This window comes from Fukomys damarensis, unplaced genomic scaffold (assembly GCF_012274545.1).
Source record: "Fukomys damarensis isolate Sample0158 unplaced genomic scaffold, DMR_v1.0_HiC HiC_scaffold_5, whole genome shotgun sequence".
In the NCBI taxonomy this organism is placed as follows: Eukaryota; Metazoa; Chordata; class Mammalia; order Rodentia; family Bathyergidae; genus Fukomys; species Fukomys damarensis.
Genome location: NW_022900917.1, coordinates 28,367,496 through 28,388,403, shown reverse-complemented (window position 1 = coordinate 28,388,403; position 20,908 = coordinate 28,367,496). Strand labels below are relative to the sequence as shown.

Genomic DNA, 20,908 nt, shown 5'->3' with positions numbered 1-20,908 from the left:
ATCCATTGGTGTGTGGTCAGCTACCATTTTTAGTGCCTACAGTGCTTGTTGTGGTTGGAAAATTTAGCCTGATTCGTTATATGTTTGAATTTCCCAATGTTCCTACTGTACCACTCATTTCCAGACATGGTTTCCTGAATAACCACCCCAGGACTAGATAAATACATGCTGATGAGGCTATTTCTCATATTTTATCAACCATGAAATTAAATGTACTATCTCAAAGGATTTGATTAATAGAAATGGGTCAAGGACAAGTCCGTATGTGTGTATGTGTGTGTGTGTGTGTGTGTGTGTGTGTGTGTGTTCATTTAATATGGACAGGTTAGAGTAAACTTGGATTACCTCAGATTATATCAGATTCCAGTTTGTTTCAATACCTGTTGTTACTTAAGTAATTTTTTGTGGTGATTGTCATTGTCATTGTTTGGGGATGATAACAAATTTACCAATACTTTGAAAGATAGCTTAATTTTACAGAACTTAACATTCCTGCTCTGTTTAACTTTCATGGCACGTTTATTTAAATTTTTCAATTATGAGCTTTCAATATACACCCATCTCTACAAAATTCTTCAATTTGACAGACTTGAGTACAAGTTTTTAGAGCTACAGTATACTGATATCAGGAATCTATTGGAAAAGAACTAGGATTAAAGACAAACAAACAGAGCATAAATTAAAACACATGATTGTCTCCTTTCACTCTAATCTGTCTTCTGTTTCACCAATCCATTGTGACTGGCTTTCCAGGGGAGTTTATTTTACTAATTCTAATAATAGGGCTGGGGATTTGGCTCAGTGGTCCTGCTGCCTGCCTCTAATAATCACCAGCCTGTTCTTATGTTAATTTGCTTCTCAGCAGAACTCTTCCTCTTTCTGATAGAATCTCTTGACTCATCAGTTGCCCATTCTTTATTTTTTGGTGCTGGAAATATTCCCTCCATACTGCAACTAAACATTGGCATGGCTTGGGGCTTTGTTGTAGTCCACATTCTCTTTCTATGCACTTTCTCAAGATGACTTTCTCGTGTATCAGAGAAATGTTACCTATTTTAATGTTATCTATAGGTCAAAAATTTCTAAATCTGCATTTCTATTTCCTAATCTATTCCTGGAACTCAGGAATCTAATACTCAGCTACCTATTGCCACATGTACCTCCAAAAGACAATTGAAACTGCATGTCTGGAAACATTCTTGTTTATTTTATTTTATTTCCAGCTAGCTTATCCTTTCCCAGTCTTCCTCATTCTGGTAAATAGAATCAGCATCTAGTTGTTAAACCCAAGAGACTAAGAATATTTTCAACCTTTGCTCCCTGTTAATTCTATCTCCAAATCATAGCTAAAAGACAGTTACAACTCCCCTGCAAAATTCTAGGCTAAGCTCCCATTTTTTCTTGTTGAACTCTTCAATAACTTTGAACTTAGTTTTCTTGCTCAGCTTCTTGCTGCAAGCAACCCAATTTGTACAGAAGGAGAAAAATCTTCATAAAGTATATATGAGATAATGAATGCCCTTCCCTTACCTAAAACTCTACAGGGCTTTTCGTGACACTTAGAATCAAAATTCCCAAGGGTAGGAATGTAAATTTTGATAGTGTTTGGTGAAAGATGGTAGCAGAGAGAGAACTTAGTAAAGAGAAAGAGATAAAGTCCCAGTACTAAATGGAAAGAAAATTAAAATGGAGTGATATAGAGTTGCCTTAGACATTCAGAGTCTTTCACCGCAACTACTATAAGTATAATTTAGTGGCAGATGTTTGAGAAAGGTCAAGTTAAAACCACAATAGTTGGTGATAACCCCTGGAGAGTGAGAATCGATGTGAAGAATCATTGATTTGGAGAGGCTGGAAAGGATTTAAAAAACAAATATGGAAAACATACAAATTACTAATTTGGAAAATGTGTAAAAATTGATAGCGTGGGTAGTCATCGATGTTATGTTTTAGTAATTAATAAAATACTATTTTGCAAACTAGTCTACAAGGCTTACCTGAGTAATAGTTAAAACTGATTACTTATTGTTTTTCATTCTGACATTCATTATGGTTCCATATGCTAAAGAGAGACTAAGAATTGCATTTTTAAGTTCCCAAATCATATTGATGCTGCTGGTCTCGGGCCCACATTATAAGACTCATGTTAAGAAGTTAGCCATCGGTCTAGCTGTGGGACTTTCTCCAGTGAATTTTATCAGCTCTGGTGGAAGCATGGAGAAAGCAAACAGTTTCAGAGTTGGTTTCTCATCAGATAAGGACAAAAGAAACAATAAAAGGATGACAAAGATATTAATAAAAGGAATGGTTCACTGGAAGGCTCAAGGTATCTACCTTAGCAGAGAACGAAGGGTACCCAGGAGGGAGCTGAGAAGGAGAATATATGGGAACAAAAGGACTAATTCCATATGCAGTGAGGGCCAGCAAAAGGAGAGCTAAACAAGAGAAAACCAAGAGTTTAATGAGCTATTTCAGAGGGATGACAAATAAAGGTGATGACATCATCTATGAGAAGTGGTCATGGAGGAAGAATCAGAGCAGCAGATAAATAACTCAAAATTGCAGAGGCCTGGATGGAAAATGGGTCATCTACGTGGGCAGAAATCTTCCAAATATGGGATGAGAAGTAAAAGAATAAGGCAGTCACCAAGTTGTCATAAAAGAATTAGCATGTTTAGTTCCAGGTCTGTCAGTATCCAATCTGATTGAATCACTGTTAACAGACACTTTCTTGGAGTCGCAACTTTCTTACCTGCCAATTACAAGGGTTAGATTTGAAACTTCTAAAATCCATTCTGTTTTATTTTCCCTCTGGTTGAGCATGTATCCCAGGAGCAACATGTGTCCCATGCAACTGTGGGAATACGACCAAACCACAGTGTTTGAATAATGCTCCAAAGGCACATAAAGTAGTTGATCAGAGCTATTGCTGCCTAGGGGTGCTGAGGTTTTCTTCCTTTACACTTGCTTAGGAAGCTAAAGAACTAAATCTTAAGTATACTATTTTGTTCCAAGACTTGGAAAAAAATGAATTTAGATGAGCTGAATATTTCATCCTTGAAATATAAATAGAAACTAGTGAGTCCCTCATAGTGATTAAGAAAAGTTCCCTGATCTAGTATCCACTGTTTTCCTTTCCAAACCACACAACAGAAATCTTCTTGAATTTTCAAAAATTGGAAATAGAATCACAAATCTCTTTTTGTCTTAAAAGAGGGCATTATAGACTTGAGAAAGTGACATGATACTGTATAGTACGTGGTAGAAATAAAAAAGTAGAGGTAGTATCCACAAGCTCAGGTGATGCTTAAGGCAAATGAGAGTGTAACTGTCAGAAAACAGGAATTGGATAGGAAGCAAGAGGATTTCCAGAAAAGTGAGCTGGAGGGACAGCTGTAGGAGGTAATGCCCTGTGATGTCTTCTTCAGCAACAAACTGAACACATGAACACAGGCTGTCCAAACATCTGGTTCTCAAAACCCACATAGTGATGTTGACTTCCATGAAGTAATCTATACAGCTAACATTGGGGAACCTAGTATGTGTGAGCCAGGTGCTGCAAAGCAATGCAAAAATACCTAAAACAAGTGATATATGCAAGGAATGAAATGTGTGAGAAAATGACTTCTTTCAAGTAGCTTAGGGTCTTATAGAAAGATGACTGATTTTCCACATGTATGAAAAACATTCTTGGACTTGATAATTCAGAGAGCTAAAATCTACAGTTCTATAGTAATCTACATGTACATATTTAATTAGTGCACAAAATTAATGCATCAATTTGAGATTTTTAAATTAAGTTTATTGATACATGTTAGGTATAAAATACAGTTACACTAATCATTGGGATATTGTACCTTTATATGACATATCTTGGTTTTTATTTTTTCCCCATTCCCCTGCCCTCCCTTCACCCTTCCCTATTTATAGACTTTGTTTCCATTATTTTCCTTTTTTCATATTTTTTCTTCTCCCTTCTTACCTTTCCTTTAACCCTCCCACTTCCCCCATTCTTTCAGACCTTTCCTTCCTATTTTTTTCCTCATTGAGTTCACTGGTACATTTTAGGTACACAGTACAGTTACATTCATCGTTGGGATCTTGTACCTTTACATAGCAGGTCTTGGTTCTCATTTTTTCCCCGTACCCCTGCCCTTTCTTCACCTCCTCCTCCCTTCCCTATTTACAAAAACTTTGTTTCCATTTTTTCATTTTCTCATATTTTTTCTTTTCCCTTATTTCCTTCCTATTACACAGTATCAATTATAGATTTTGATCCTTATTTACACTGTTAGTTTTTCACACTAGAAAAACTATACAATATTTATACATATGTGTCCTATTAATTTCACTGAAGAGTACGGCATCAATGTGCATCCACACAGCTATAAATGTCTCTAGTTTCTTGTTCTTTATGGCTGAGTAGTAGTCCATTTTATAAAAGATGTGGTTTTTCTATAAAATGCACCAATTCGGTTTTAAAATTGAATTCTCAGGCCAGGCATGGTGATGCATGCCTGTAATCCCAGCACTGAAGAGGCCAAGGCACGAGGATTTCTGTGAGTTCAAGGCCAGTGTGGCCTACATAATAAATTCAAGGCCAGCCTAGAATATTTTATTGATACCCTGTCTCAATAAGTAAATAAATAAATAAGCTTGAATTCTCTATAATGATTTGCTATGCACATACTGTTAAAGTACGACTATATTTTTATTTCTGAATAAATCTACTAACAAATAGTTATTAATGGATTAGTGAATGAGTGGCACTGAGACTTGTGTTATGGGACTAAAGAAAGAGAACCACATTTCTTCCCTGGAGAACGATATGAACTCACTAAGACCACAGACCACAAAGATGAAGCAGGACATGTATAAGAATAGTAACAACAGAGGAGATACAGTTTACAAGTGAGGAATCACACAGACTTGTATGCTTAATGCAGACTTTCAGCTATAAGGACACTAGAACTTTACCTCAAAGGATTCTAAGTTAAAGAAGTAGCAAATGTTTACATCCAGGAAAGAATATTCAAATCATCCTTTATTGTTCTCAGATCTCTTTATGGAAATCTAAAATATATTAGCTATTTTATATGATAGGTATGTACAGATAAGTGGTTTTTTTTTAAATAGATCTACTAGTAACAACAAATGTTTATTTTCAAGCATTTTTATTCTCTTTATTCATATGCACAAAACTTTTGTTCTCCTTTATATAAAATCACATAATCCTAAGTAAAAGTGGTCTGTGCTGTAATAGAAAATACTATTTAAAAAAAAAAACAAGTGCTTAGTGTCTTCTTACTTTAAAAAAGCAAATGAATTCTCCCCATTTTTTTTAGGAGAGCTTTCTCTATGTACTCAAGGACATTACAGAGTTGCCAGGTGTGCTGTGGAGACTCAGAAAGGCTAGTGTTTCTCAAAGCAAAATTTTGGTTAACTTACATCCAATTTCTAGCATCTTTATACTATACTCACATCTGTACTTTCATCAGGCTGAAGTTTGAAACTTCAAAGCTAAACCACCAATTCCCAAAGGAAGCTATAATAGATAAGCAATACATTTAAATGGATTAAGGAGAATCTGAGTTCTTTTGAATTATACTTGTAATGACTTTTGCCTTTGATGACTACACTCAGTCAAAATCAGGCAAATCAAGTAAGAATTCACAGTACAATTACCCAGCTGGATTGTGTATTTAAGGTATGCAAGCCAAGTACTAAGTAGTAATACCTCTTTTAGGGTTTTAAAAGGCATTCACCTAAACAGTAGGTCACCTGAGTTTACCACTAATTGAATTTCTATTCACATTGGGGAAGGTCTGGACTACAAATCTAATCCCCAGTTGAAAAGAACTCAGAGTAAGCATTCTGGTAAGCCATTGAAAAACTGGAATGCATAAAACATTCTGGTCAATATTCTCAGTCTTTATGGACAAGAATGAAAGTGTCTCCTTATTAGAAATGTTTGCTCCTTTGCTACTGAAATCCTTCACCGGGATGCTCCCTCTTATCAACTGGGTTTCCATTTCGTTTTCCTTATCGTTTAGACTGAATGGCTAGAGGACAAATGAGAGCTCTGTGACATGATCACCTAATTCAGGTAGCATCAACTGGATGAGAAGTATAAATCACAAGGAAGCAAACACAGTGACTGACTCCTTAATCTGTTTGGTTGGAAGCATATATTTCAGCACAACATCCAAAGAGCATTGATTTGAACATTGGCGATCTATTGTATGTTATGTTCTGTCCTCCTTAGAACAAATACTGAAGATATTAAAGATAGCCATTTCATAATTTAGATGAAGTTAAACATAGGACAAAAACCAAAGTCTATGTGTCCTATAACTACTCTGATCTGTATGATTGGCTGCTGAGGACAATGACAAAGAGGAGGCCAGGTCTCAACAGAAATGGAACATATCTAAGCTTTAACGTGAGACACATGGTGATAGACAGACCTCTCTGCTTAAAGCCTTCTACTCTGAAATGCAATCCTCTCTTTAAAGCTCTGGTCTCCCTGTATTAATGCCTCTTTATAATGAAATTTCACACTTTCTACTTGGCATCTCACTTTATTTCAATCATTTAACTTTTACTAAACAACTTTACCTACCTCTCTAGGACAATTCCTTTTTCCTGGAGGTTAGTTAGATGACCGAAGTTGTAAGCAAGAGCTCCATCTGCAGTCTGAAGAAGTGAGTTCAAATCCCCATGTCTGTGCAAGCTGCTTACCTGTGTTCTCACTGGCCTCAATGTTTGCATCTGTAAAAGAGAATTAACAGTATGTGTCTGACCAAAGGTTTAGGTAAGAAAAGATAATGTCTAAAACACTCGCCATGGAATAGATACTCAGTTAAGCATTTGCTAAGTTTTTGTGTTTTGTTTTTTGGTACTTACTTCTTTTTGCATATTTAATTTTATTGTCCTCTTTCTTTTTTTCTTCATTGAGTTTATTGGTACATTTTAGGTATCCAGTACAGTTACATTCATCATTAGGATCTTGTACCTTTACATGACAGTTCCTGGTTCTTATTTATTCCCCTTACCCCTGCCTTCCCTTGACCCCCTCCTCCCTTCCCTATTTACAAATACTTTATTTCCATTTTATCATATTTTTTTCTTGTCCTCTTTCATTTTATTTAATTCCCATAACTCTAAAATTGCTATGCCTCTCCAGGCATGGTATGTATAACTTAGTTTTTATTTATATTAATAGTAAAAATGGCTTTATATCAGCATACTTGTATACCTATATGTAGTATACCTATACATATACATAGTTATATTACCTTGCTATAGTTGTATACTTGCTATACAAGGTACTTGTTATAGTACCTTCTTGATACCCTTCAGACTCTCCTGGTTATTTCTAAGGGTTGCAGGTAGTATCTCAGCTATGCTTAGGGACATATAAGAGTAAATGCTTCTCCTACCTGCTTACCACCTACTTTCCTCTTGAAGATGCAGCCGTGTTGATATCTTTGCTGGTGCTCTTTAAGAGAAGACATTGCTCTCTACAAATAGGGTTGTCTCATCATACCCAAAGATTCAACACCTACAAGGTGCAGCCAATGCAGGGACCCCTCAGGGCTCATTGCACCAGAGAATCCACACTAGGTTCCATATTAAAGTTGAGAGGAGGATGATCCTATCCCCATTCCATGTTGGAAATTTTTACCCAGAAAGACACAGGTTCAAGCCAAAAACATGAACTCCACCATTGAGAAAGAGGCCTAAATGCTTTATAGTAGCTCCCTATTCTTCTTTATTTCTCTAGAAATCCTGCACCAAAGAGCTGCAGTTCAGTGTTGCAAAGCTTAAGCCAGGCCGTGTCATTCTGCAGCATAACTCTCCAGTAACCACATACCTCATTCGGAGTAGAAACAAGTCCTCACAGTGATCTGCAAAGCCTGTGTGATCTAGACTCCACTGCCTCTCTCTCTGGACTCCTAGTTCTATCTCATTCACCCCATATAAACCATGTGACCTCCTGGCGCACACCATTCAGCTCCTGCCTCTGGGTTTTGGCATGTGTTACACCTATAAATGTGAAGAGCAGAAAGGGAGAGGCCACATCACAAAAGGCCTTGTTGTTGTGCGCAGCTTTCAAGTTTAGCCCACAAGTTTCGGGTCAGTAAATTGGAAACTACTTGTACATCAGAGAAAATTAGAATATAATACAGCCAGTAGTCTGGTCATATGTTTTGGAGTGAAGTACAAATGGGGTGTACAAATGCAAGACATTTATTTAAATTTGCATTTTAGGTAAACATTGAATAACTTTCTAATATAATTGTGTTTCATATATTACATGTGCACAGGACTGTATTATTGATTAAGTCTAAAGCAGGCTGTGAAGAGTTAACCCCACAATTGGCTTGTTTTGAGAAGTGAGTCTGGCTGAAGCCTACATGCCAGGGTTAGAGAAACTCACACTCAAATTTTGTTTTTACAACTAAAACATTGTTATTAGATGGACAATGTTTTCATTTTAACCATATATTCTGTCTATTTTGTTTTTAATTTGAGAATGTTTTGTATTGTCTTTTATGAGTCTTGTTTACATTAGTTTTTAATAGAAACTGCACAACTGTGCATCTTTCTGTGTATTTTTGCCTTTGTAAGTAGTTTATTTTTTATCTCAATTGATTATTAATAAATTGAGTGCATTGGGCCAGCGAGCACCTCTGTCAGTTGCACCAGATCAGTCATCCTAGCATCCTGGGTTTATTTACTTTGTTTTAATTTTGTCTTTTAGCTTTTTAGTTTTTTGTTTTTTGTTTTTGTATTTTAAGTCCTGTGTTGTACACTGGGCAGGATATTGGAACCTAATTGCAGGATTCTCGAGTAACTGGCGCAGGGGACTATAGCTGCAAACTGCCCTACTCGAAGTCATTAGATTAAAACTATGTCTTTTCTTCCCTAACTGCAGTTGGGAATGCTCTTTGTAGAGAAAATTATTATAGACAGTTAAGTCAGTTAAATATATTATAAATACTTATAAGCCACAGAGGCAAGCCATTAGTAGGCATACACACCTTTCCGTAAAAACACAATTACATAAACAAAAAGGAGGGATACAGCTACCTCCACAAGCTCAATGAGATCTTGTTACTTTCGTTTTAAATTTTTTAGATCCATTAATGAAAAACAAATATACTGCATCAAAACTCCATTAATACAAAGGTAAATCTCCAGGCATGTCCTAGACACAGTGTTGTCAAAAGATGTCCTAACTAAAAGATAAATGGCTCAATGCAATTAATAACAAAAGGCCAGGATATGCTTATTTTTGAACAGAATAAAAAGATGCTGTGGCCATCATCCCAAAACATAGGATCATGGGCCAAGATGATAAATTCACTGCAAGCAGCACAATGTGACACCTGGTTAACAGCCATATAAAGGCTGTATTTGAATGACTGCCCTGGCTTACGATGGCCCTTAGACTTCCAGAGATCACCAGACCTGATACATTGCCCGCAGATGAGACCCAAGAGCAAACAGGCCCCAAAGACAATAGCAGCTCACCGTGATGCAGCAGCCATTTCCAAGTATAGTATTATGCTCAAGCAGGCTATGAAGAGTTAACCGCACAATTGGCTTGTTTTGAGAAGAGAGTCTGGCTAAAGCCCCCACAACTAAAACCTTTTTGCCAGTGTTCTAATATTTTGTCTATTTTGTCCCTATTTCGAGAATGCTTTGTCTTATCCTTTATGAGTCTTGCTTACATTTAGTTTCCATAGAAACCGCACGATTGCTCATCCTCTCATATATCCCTGCCTTTGCACATAGCTTACCTTTACCCCAGTTGATTACTAACAGAAACGAGTGTCTTGGACTGGCCAGCTCCTTTGTCAGTTGCATTGGCACTGTTCATCTTGGCACCCCAGTTTCCCTTTTAGTTCTTTTATTTTTTTCCTCAGGCCTGCATTGTACACTGGGCAGAATATTGGAGCCTAACTGCACAGGTCTTCAGTACCATGGGACATAATTCTACCAATTTTTCTTTTCTGAAATTCGAATTCACCTGACTTGCTATTTTACTGGCCTTGAATAAATCATTCAACTTTTTTCAGCTTTGGTGCTACCAGCTATGAAATTGAAAATAATAGCTACCTCGTAGGCTTTTTTTTTCTTCTTCTTCAGTTCTAGAGCTGAGCCTAAGATCTGCCACAGCTTTTTACCACTAAACTGCATATGAAACCCTTTTATAATGCATGGGCTACGCTTGACAAAACCACTGGCCCAAAGAAAGTTAAAAAAATGTACCAGCCTCTGCATAAAGTACCTTTGTACACCCTCAGACTCTCTCCTGGTTATTTCTGAGGGTTCAAAGAAGTCTCTAAATTAGGCTTAGGAACGTATGAGTAAATGTTTCTCCTACCTGCCTAGCATCTGCTTTCTTCTTGAAGATGCAGCCTTGTTGAAATCTTTGCTGGTGGCTTTTTCAAGAGGATATTACTCTCTCCAAATAGGTTTTCCCCTGTCAAACCCAAAGATACAACGCCAACAAGGTGCATTGCCCCAGAGAACTCACACCAGTTGGACCTGCTGTTATCCTCTTCACCTGGTTTCAGTTGCTGTAATAAAATTCCAGACTGGAAAATTTATAAAGGGTAGAGGTTTGTTTGGCCCATAGTTCTGGAGACTGGGACATCCAAGAACACAAAGGCAACATCTGCTCAGCATCAAGTGGGAGCCTTCTTTCTCATCATAACATGGTGGACTGCATCAGTTTCAGAGAAAGAGCAAGCTTGCTAGCTTGTTTCTCTTCGTCACTGATGCTATCATGAGGCCCATCCTAATAACCTTATCAAATCACCTTCCAAGGCCCACTTCTGGATGCCACTGAAATATGAATCTGGGGATTAAACTACCAACACAGAACTCTGGGAACACATTAACGCCATAGCAGTCATAATCATCTCATTTTGCAAATGAAGTTTTCACTAAAACATTACATTTCTGTCACCATAATCTTCACATGGAACTTTATGGCTTTAAAGGATCTGGAGTATTCATATTTGCTTAAAAAGTACTTATTTAATAAGAAAGCCCTTGGGATACAAGTGTAATATTATGAAAGATTCATGCTTTAATTTAATCTTGTTAAATTTTTCTTTAATTTTATACTTCCTGGCTTATTCAAACCAAAAGAATGTATTGTAAGTCCCCTTCTTGTGGATTTCTTTTTTCCAGATAAGTCCAACCATAGCTTGTGATGATATATAGATTTTATTTTCATTTCTGCTATAGGTTTTCTCTGTAGCTCAGTTGATCTAGTAAAAAAATAGTAAATTGTGTTTTTAAGTAACCTGAGAACCCTTATATATCACATTTTCTGTAGCAATCCAACCAAATATTTATTAAAATAATAACCAAAAAAATCAATTTTAATGAGATAATGCCAACACATTAATATGCCAAATAATGTTAGCTACTAATGTTTCAAAGAATAAGGAAGGCATAGTTTCTGGTTTTATGGAGCTCTCACTACATAGAAAATGGGAGGATGGTGCAACCTAACTAGGGTGCAGTTATCACATAGATTTTGTATTAAGGTGTAAAATTGATAAGACAAGTGAATATAAGCATCATAAAGGTTGTGACTTTCAAGTTGTTTTTTGAAGAATGCAAAAGCTATGCAGGAAAGAAAAAAGAGTTACATGCATTTCATCTAGAGACAATGGAATATATGCAAAAAAATATAGGCAAAAGCAATGGAATTCCAAGGACGGCCCCAGACCAGCAAGCATCATATCATGGAAAAAATTCTTTGAAATACAAAATTCTCAGGCTCTAGATGAACCTCTCACATTAATAATTCTGAGTGGACTCTAGCAATCTGTTTCAGCAGGCATTCCAGACGATTCTGATACCTAAACTTGGTTGTACATAGCATCATCAGGCGCTTTTTTATAAATAACAGTGGTATATCATAAATACCATAATAGCCACAAGCCATATGATTAAATCATAGTTTTAGGGACTAAGCCTGAAGATGTTTTAATGAGTCTCCAGGGTTGAGAACCAGAGGGATAAAGTATGTGGTAGGTACATGCAGAAGGAAAAGCAAACAGATAATTCACCAAAGTACTTAAGAAAACACCAATTAAAAACACAGCTAGGTAACACTATATCCCTCCCTCTTCAGAACAGTCACCATTGACTGATATCAAATGTTTTCAAAGACTGAGAACTGGAACAATACCATGCCTTTAAAGAAACAAGGGCTGCCTAAAAGGTAAGGGGAAAAGGGAGGAATTGACTTTCCTAGAATGTCATTTTGTTCTTGACGAACATCCTCTTTTATTTCAATACTCGGGACTTACAGTGCACTCTTTGGAAACCTCCCCTCTGTTCTCATTGGAGATAAGAGCTTTCTCTCCAATTCATACAAACCTCCCTTAAGATACCTGCCACAGTGCTGCCACCAGTTCTTTAAGTGTCTGTTACTTCAGCCAAACTGAAAATCCTCTGAGGGATGGTGTTCCATCGTACCTAGTACGGTATGCAGCATCTGCATGAGGATGGCTAGTGGATGGATACAGATGCCAGATTACTGGATGTGCCCTGACACTATCTTATCACTCTGTGTAATTCCATAAGCTGTTCTTTCTACCTTGAATAACCTGTCCCCTCTTTATTTTTTCTATCTGGCAAACACCTCTTTACATTTGAGATTCATCTCTTCTGTGAATCTGTCCCTACACAAGGACATATTTATTTGAATTTGCTTCTTCCTTCAGGCCCTCATCATACTTAATTTGCTATTTTATAATTAAAGATATCCCTCCTTCTGGCTCACTGATTTGTCAATTTCACAACGCTTACACTGTTTTGTACTTTTCCTTAGTATAGTGCTTACCATATGCTAATGTCAATAAATATTTGCTAAAGAAAGGGAAAGGAAAATGTCCTCAGATTACCTCAAACACATTATGAGCGTTTTAAAGCATACTGTATTGTCTGATGTGATCAGATTTTGGTATAAGTTCCCTCTGTGACTTAGAGGATTATTATATAAAGCATAGAAGCAAATAGTTTTCATTTTAAGTTATTCATGAAGTCATTCAGGCAACAGTCTTTCTCTTAAAGGCACTGAGGAGGAACAGAAGGAGGCTTAAAACCAACACATCAAAGTCAGCACAGTAGTCTTGACTCTGTTTTGTTGCTTTTCAGTGTTGCCGTATTATTACTTCCCATGAGTGATCAAAATGCAAATCGGAAGCAACCTGAATTTAGTTAGCAAAGCTGGAACACTGAGTTATAAAACAAACCAGAAAATAAATTTCTGCCTTACTTCTATTTTTAAAGCCCCAAGGTATATGGAACACAGAAAGTCAGAAGCTTATAAGAAAATAACTGTCAGAAGACTCAAGACTGTCGTAGGCCCAGAGTAGGTAGATGCTTCGGGATCAGCTGCAGCTGCAAGAACAATGTGGTCATCAGAAAACAGACTTTGGAGCTAAGAGTTACTGAGATGTAGAAAGCATTGTGATAGACGTGAAAATTTCAGACTGGTTCTAACGATATTAAAAGGCACAATAGCGAATCTAATATATAGATCCATATAAAATAAAATATTTATTCCTCTTGTGAGTTTCTGTACATTGGGAAATAACAGAAGAGCATAGAAAGGTTCTGAAGTCCCTGGGAATGTGACAAAGTACAAAAAAAAAAGGCTTAAATATTAAAAAGGGGAGATAACTTTTTCAGAAATACTATAAGGTAAAAGAAACAAACACACCAATCTAAAGATTCTGTCAGATTGCAAGACTATTTTTGGAAGTTTTTGGAAAAATAACTAATCCCCCAATATCTCTCTTTACAAATATAGGAAAATAATCACTTTTTTAAAAACTCAGAAACCATTAACAGATTCAAGAGGATGTAAGGGATGGTGAAGTGAACAGGATACTAGTGTCAGAAGAAATTTGTACTGGATGAAATTATACAGGTGAGGAAGACTTTATTTAAGACTTTCAACGGAAGTCAAGTCTTACAATAGGAGAGAGTGAACTTACCTCCTAATACAAAAGGCAGGAAAGTTTTTACAGCATGGGTGAGCTAGTGGAAAGTGTGGGAAGATGTTAGAGGGGAGTTGGCCAAACTGCCTTTTCTGTTTGGTGCTTATGAAATGTAGGGTTCCTACTCTCCCACAGAGACTAAGATGTTAGGCTGCTTTCCTTCTGGATGACTGAGGTTCACAGGCATTTCTCCAAGGTTCTTAGGAAGATGGTACTGGGTTTGGAAAGCTGGAAAGAACCTGGGAGATTTGCATATCAAAGAGGCAGAGAAAGAATATACAAATACAAGTTCTCTAAAGTAAATGATCTAAGGAAAGGAAGGGCAAGAGCCTGAAAGTAAGAAGAAATCTATTAATTCTATCAAACTGAGTGGTCATTAGGACAAGAATCACACCTTTTACATACCAAGGCAGAAGAAAGGACAATTGACTTTCTCCAAGAGGCAAATCCTAACAGTCTCCCATACAGCTCTTGAGAGACTGCAGACCTAATTCTAGTGCTTTGCTTTTACATGTGTCAAATTGAAAATAAATCTGGATTTACAAAGGAGAGTCTTATTTGAAATGATTATTGCAAGGGAGGAAAGGGAAGGGAGGACATTTTAACCGTCAGATCTGTAATCATCTCAAGGGATAGGTAAAAGAATTTTCTTTTATTCAAAGTACAAACTAAAACCTGGTGTGAGTGCATATTGAATAGAGAATGTTTTACCCAGAGCTACCCTTATTGTCCAGGAAGGTTCCCAAGGAAAGTGTAAATGCTGAATTAAGTTGAGCATGAGCTAAAGTTCAAGATCCTGGGGATGGAGAGAACCTACAGCCAAGTTTTGGTTAATACGCATTTTATTCTCATTGACCGGTAGGGACAATACTATTCAGTTAATGATTTATGAAAGCAAGAATTCAGAGGATCTGTGCCTGACCTTGTCATAGGTAAATAAGCAGGTCTGAGTCTTTTGAGCTCTGAGTTCTTTGCAGTAGTCATCTTCCAGAACTGGCTTCTTCACTGTTTTTCAAGATCATAGGACTAACGTAAAATTCAACATTATCCATACGTAGAGATTTTGTTTTCCTCATAATCTTGGAGATACGTCTACATTGTAAGCCCTGGAGAATGAGCTTAATCTCTAATATGATTTATCAAAAATAATAATTATGCAAACTAATAGGACACAGATTCATAGGCTTCCAACTACACACTCTCCCAGTAATGAATGTAACTGCACTGTCTACCTAGAATGTAACAATAAATTAAATTTAAAAAAAAAGAAAAGTCAATGAGAAGCCTTTTTTAAATGGAGAAAGCATTTCCATTTCCAGTTGTCTTTACAAAGGACAGGTGTAAGTATATCCATTCAGTTCAAAGAAGAGATTGTGAATTTTAGGTTCCCATGGAGAAGGCTTTTATTGGCTATCAGACCTTAAGCAAATCACTGACTCTCTCATTTCCACATGTATTAAGAGATGTGCTTGTGGGTTATTGAGAGAATTGAGTAAAATCATGTCTATGAAAAGTTCTCCTGGGGAATTTTATATGACAAACTTAATTATCTCCCCTAAAATTCTGTTATTTATTGGGAATCCAGTTGTAGGAAATTTTAACTTTGAAATAATTTAATGGTTGCTTACAGTGTTTATAGATATCTCACAATTTTCATTATCTTACATTCTCAGCAGATTTTATTAGTAATCTTCTCTCTCACATCAAAACACGCTTTTGATGCTCAGCTCTTTTGAGCTAAAGGATTGCCCACCACAGAACCATCTGACATCTGAGGGAAAAATTACAGTGATTTCAAGTTTTCAGGAAGCTGTTTTCATTTCTGTGGGTTAACTAAGAAGAAATGAAGTGGCCAAGAAATAAAAGATATATGTAATTATCCTACCTGGGGAGGAGGATTTGTCTAAATTTATTCAGATTCTTGTGTCCAGATTTTTGAGTCTGGGCGTTTTCAATTGCAGTCCCCTTCAGCCTCAGCTCTCTCCTTAGCCTCTTCACAGTGACCTGGAGAGAGATGTATTACATCACTCATAGGAGAGACTCCAGTCCCAGTGACCAGACACGCACACCACATGTAGAAGGCAGTTCTGTGGAGTACAGAGGTCATCTTCTAACTTCTGGGAGGCGACTGCAATTGTTCCATGACATAAATAAGATGCTAGCTATCCCTCTAAGAGACGTGGGTTTCTTAGATATCGCATGCACAATAGATTATTCTGAATCCCTGTCTCTTTGTCACAAATACTTTGTCATAGTTCTGTACTGTACTGTAGTTCTATGTTGCCTCATCAAGCAACATTAAATCAATAAACTCTTCCAGAATTCTTAGAAGCAAACAGGTCTTTCATTTTTTCGAAATTCTCAAAAGGTAAAAGCTCTTGGAAAGAATTTCTTAGTGATGTTAAGAGTTTTATGCGACAATAACTTACCAAGATACCCTTTAATGTCATTTTATTCAGTCAGCCAGCCTACATTTATTAAATGATTATTATATGTAGGGCTCATTCTAAATTCTGAGTAGAAGACAATGAATAAGAAAAAAAAACTATTCTTTTTCATGAGGAAGGGTATTCACGTAAGCCGTTTCATCTCAAATGGGAACTTACATTCTGAAACATATTAGAGACACAACCTCTAAAATGTTTTTCCCAAACTAAATATATTGTATTAAACAAATATAATGATTGAAGTATTAAATTCATTTTAATTGGTGGCTCATTGAGCTTCATTGTCATTTGCATTCATACTTGCTGATTAAAAGGTCTATTTAGAATTCACTGCAGAATACAGATGATATGATAGCTAGTCTAAAGAGAAAGTCTATTAGATAAGATAGAAATATAATCACAAGGTGAATTTTTAATCACTACTAATTGACCAGTGCTTTCTAAATTTCTATCTTTAAGAAATCCATTATATAATTTTTAAATGTATTCATACAATGTTCATAAATAAAATATTATTTGAACATTATTGTAAAGAATAAGAGAAGCAAAGGAAATAAATTTACTTCTATAAGAAAATAATTCCAAAATACATGAATTCATGCTTATGAATATGTTTACCAAAATTTATTATGTTTTTAAAATGTTTTCATCTTACTGTCAGTCACTCATAGGAAACAAATATTTCGGTGACTGCATACTAGTTGTTCTGGATTTGCATTGACTTTTAAAGAATCATTTTATCTAGAATAACCTCTAGGATATTGGAAAATATAAAGACCCCACAAGCTGCATTTGTAAAAGGCATTTTTTAAATGGCACAATTACCATGAAAATATCTTTTAGAGTAGTAAAACTTTAACCACATTTTTCTATATTCTCGAAGTTTCTAATGTTGCCTTTTTTCACTGTGGCGTTGTGTATGCATATTCCATCCCTTTTTCTTCTGAGTTTTTCGTTGTCTATATGTTTAAATTTAAAATTATGTGTCAATGAGGATGGCAGATACGGAAAGGAAGAATATCCAATAGGCAATTTTCCATTTTAAAAATATTTTAAGTGTACCTACATTGTTATTGACTATACAGTGCTGTGAAGCAGACGTCTAGAACTTACCTGGTCTAACTGAAACTCTCTGCCGATGGATTAACACGTCCTCCATTTCCCTCCCTTCCTTCCCTCTGGGAACCACCTCCATTCTTGGATTTTGATGGTGACTGTTTTAGATACCTCATCGAAGTGGAAGCACGCTGAACATATTCTGCTTTCTGTGACTGGCTTAATGTCACAACATAATATCCTCGAGGCTCATCTCTGTTGTCACATATGACCGAACGTCCTCCTTTTTAGGGCTGAATGCAATTCTGTGGAGTAAATATACCACTTTTTAAAAATTCACTCATTTGTTGGTAGACATTTACCAACAAGTTGTATTCACAGCTTGACCACTAATTTCTTCTGGATAAATGCAGTCATGAAGTTATGGATTGTATGAGAGTACTAGTTTTGAATTTTTTCCTAAAACTTAATACTGTCTAACACAGTGGATGCACAATTTTCATTCCTGTCAATAGTGTACATGGCTTCAGTTTCTCCAACTTTCTGTAGTTTCAAAGAATAATTCCCTTCATGCTATTAAAATATGAATGTTTGATCCCTGATGATATATTACTTAAATTTGGGGGGACTAATATTAAATAAATATTAATTTGAAAAATAGTGTCACCATTTTCTTTTTCTAGATCTGCATTATAATATTATTTTCTATACTACTGTACCCATAAAAACACTAAAATGTTTAATTTTGTGTTTGAAGCCTAAAATGTTACAAGAAAATAAGATATTCTAAATGGAAGTTTCAGAATGTATTTTTTAACTGTATCCAGACATTTATTCATATAAATAATTAGATAAAGAATATTCAAATGACACAAACCAATTTTCCAACATTGTATTTACAGGATAGATTAATAGGCTTTATAGGGGAAAATTAGTTAATTATTGATACTGACTTCTGACTGCTTTTTCTAGGATTGCTGAACTTAGTGGCCTAAGAATTTTATCTGCCAAACAACTACTAGCTTTACTTTTCTGAGTTTCATTTCATTAAATCCTCCAAATATGATTGATTGTTTCACAGTATGTTACATACATAGGACTCTGCATTTTCCTAGGTAGTTTTAAAAATATTAAGTATAAAACTTTCAAAATAATAATAGTAAATGAACGAATAAAAGATAATGATTCCATCAATATCAGGACAAGAAATTTATACTACGACAAACTAAAATTGTCATTGACAGTAACATTCTTGATGGAAACTAATGCCATACCTGCTCAAGGTACACTGAACCTCGTCATCTGTCATGGAGTAAATGGCAACAGATATGAAAGCATTTCATTAAATTTCAAATTGAAAGAAAGTGTAGCGCTTTTTCCCCTCCATCTTATTCACAGCTCAACAGAAAAAATCACAATGGAAAACAATTTATTGTCTAAGTGGTACTGACCTTTTTTACAGTTATTTCTCCGTATTCTGGAAGTTTTCTTGTACAAAGTGTATTTTCATAAAATAACACAAAGTTTATATTCAGGCAGGCTTTGAGTTGCAAAGGGATATTCCTCGGTTCTGCCACCTGTGGTGTGGACCTCCATTCCCAGCTCTGTTCTGGATGCTGCCTGCTGGGTCTCCTTCATTAAAATTCTCACAGCCACAAGTGCAGCTACGGCACCAACCTGACTCTACCTAAGTATCTTCTTCCCTGTAAAGCCGCCATGGCTTTAGAATGGCTTTGCACATGGAAAAGTCACAAGCTCCAGGGCAGCTTCAGAAGAAATGATAATTCAGGCCTCTTGAAACTTAATAAGAATTCTTATTAACTACAATCTCACAAGTATTCTAGGATATTTGACAGTTTCTGTCTTGCCACGTTTTTGGAAATACACTTTAATAACATTAAGTAAAAAATTTTTAAAGTAAACCTTTTTAGCCTGTGGTCTATGGGAAGTGATATCTATCCCTGCCATTTAAAACTGTGTGAATTGAACGAGCTGTGAAATCACTTCAGGTCATAGTGCTTTCAAAAATATTAATACAAACTAGCTTATCTTTAGAAAGCCTGAAATATGAGAAAGTAGAATATTATGCTCACACACACAATGTACTCATATGCAAGGAGAAACAGAGGATTTGATTTCATTCCAAGTCAAAAAGGAAAAGGAGAAAAGAAAATATTTTTTCTTTCAATACCTTTCATGAAACATGCTGGAATTTTTTATATGCTCACCCATTTGTGCCTAAAATAACCATACTGCAAATAAGAAGTAAAGTAAGATTCAGCTGAGGTCTATATGGTCACTAGTGTACTGTTTCACTAATTTTATTAATTTCAATTTATGTAATATTCTTATGATATATCACATCTACTACCACTTTTTACTTAATGTTTTTATTAAATTTATTTACTGAAATTTTTACTTAAAGTAAATATATCTTAACATTAAAGTTCAGTTCATTGTAGCAAATGAAAAAACTAAGCATTCCTTGACATAGGTAGCAGATATATTTAAAATAAATGTAATGTGGGCTGGAGATAAAGCTCCATGGTAGAGCATTTGATTAAATCAAGTAAATTAACACAGTCATTAATCACAAAAAACTATCAACTTTTGTTGTGAGAACATGTGTAATTCACTTTCTTAGCAATTTTGAAATATTGAATGCATTTTATTAACTACAATCCCCCTTTCTATGCAGTATCCTCCAAAATCTTTTTCTCTTGTCTAACTGAACTAATAACTTTACATTCCTCTCATCTGCCAGCCTCTGGTAACTACCATTCTTCTCTCAGTTTGAGCAAACCTAATGGTTTGTGCACCACCTGGTAAATAAGCCAATCAACTGTGACCTTCACTTCCTGCCTGAGATGAAGACTGAATGAAATTCTAATTGGATGTCAGCCTCCAGAAGTCATCTTTCTTGTACAGTTTTCTGCTTAAAGTTGGCAGAAACTCTGCATGCAGAACAACTTTTTAAATCACATTAGAAATCTACCCCAAATCTTTCAAAATTTGATGCATCAGAATATATAAAAATGAAATCACATATTTATTTTATAGGAGCTCGGGGGGAAGATGGCCTCTGGTCCCTATGCCCTGATGGTAACGGGGAAGGTCTCACCTTGGCTTTATCAATGACATACTATGTAAATGATTTCCATCAAATGGGACATTGCCTGCGGAGATTCTCTCAGTTATCACAGGGATATCTTACTTCACAGGAAAAGAAAAAAGTTCATGAAGACATAAATATTTTATACACATTTGTTTCTGTAAAACAAGGCAGTTGTCTGTAGACAAGCTGGCAGATTAGTGCCCAAATGCTCCTGAGGTAGTTCGAGAAAGATTTCCTTCAGAAGCTGT

At 35.9% G+C, this 20,908-nt stretch overlaps 1 protein-coding gene across 11 annotated transcripts in view; it reads left to right on the top strand.

The window, feature by feature from the left end:
- The window catches only part of Ralyl (RALY RNA binding protein like), a 658,084-nt gene that overhangs the window by 622,774 nt on the left and 14,402 nt on the right, over positions 1-20,908 (top strand). The window lies entirely within an intron of this gene.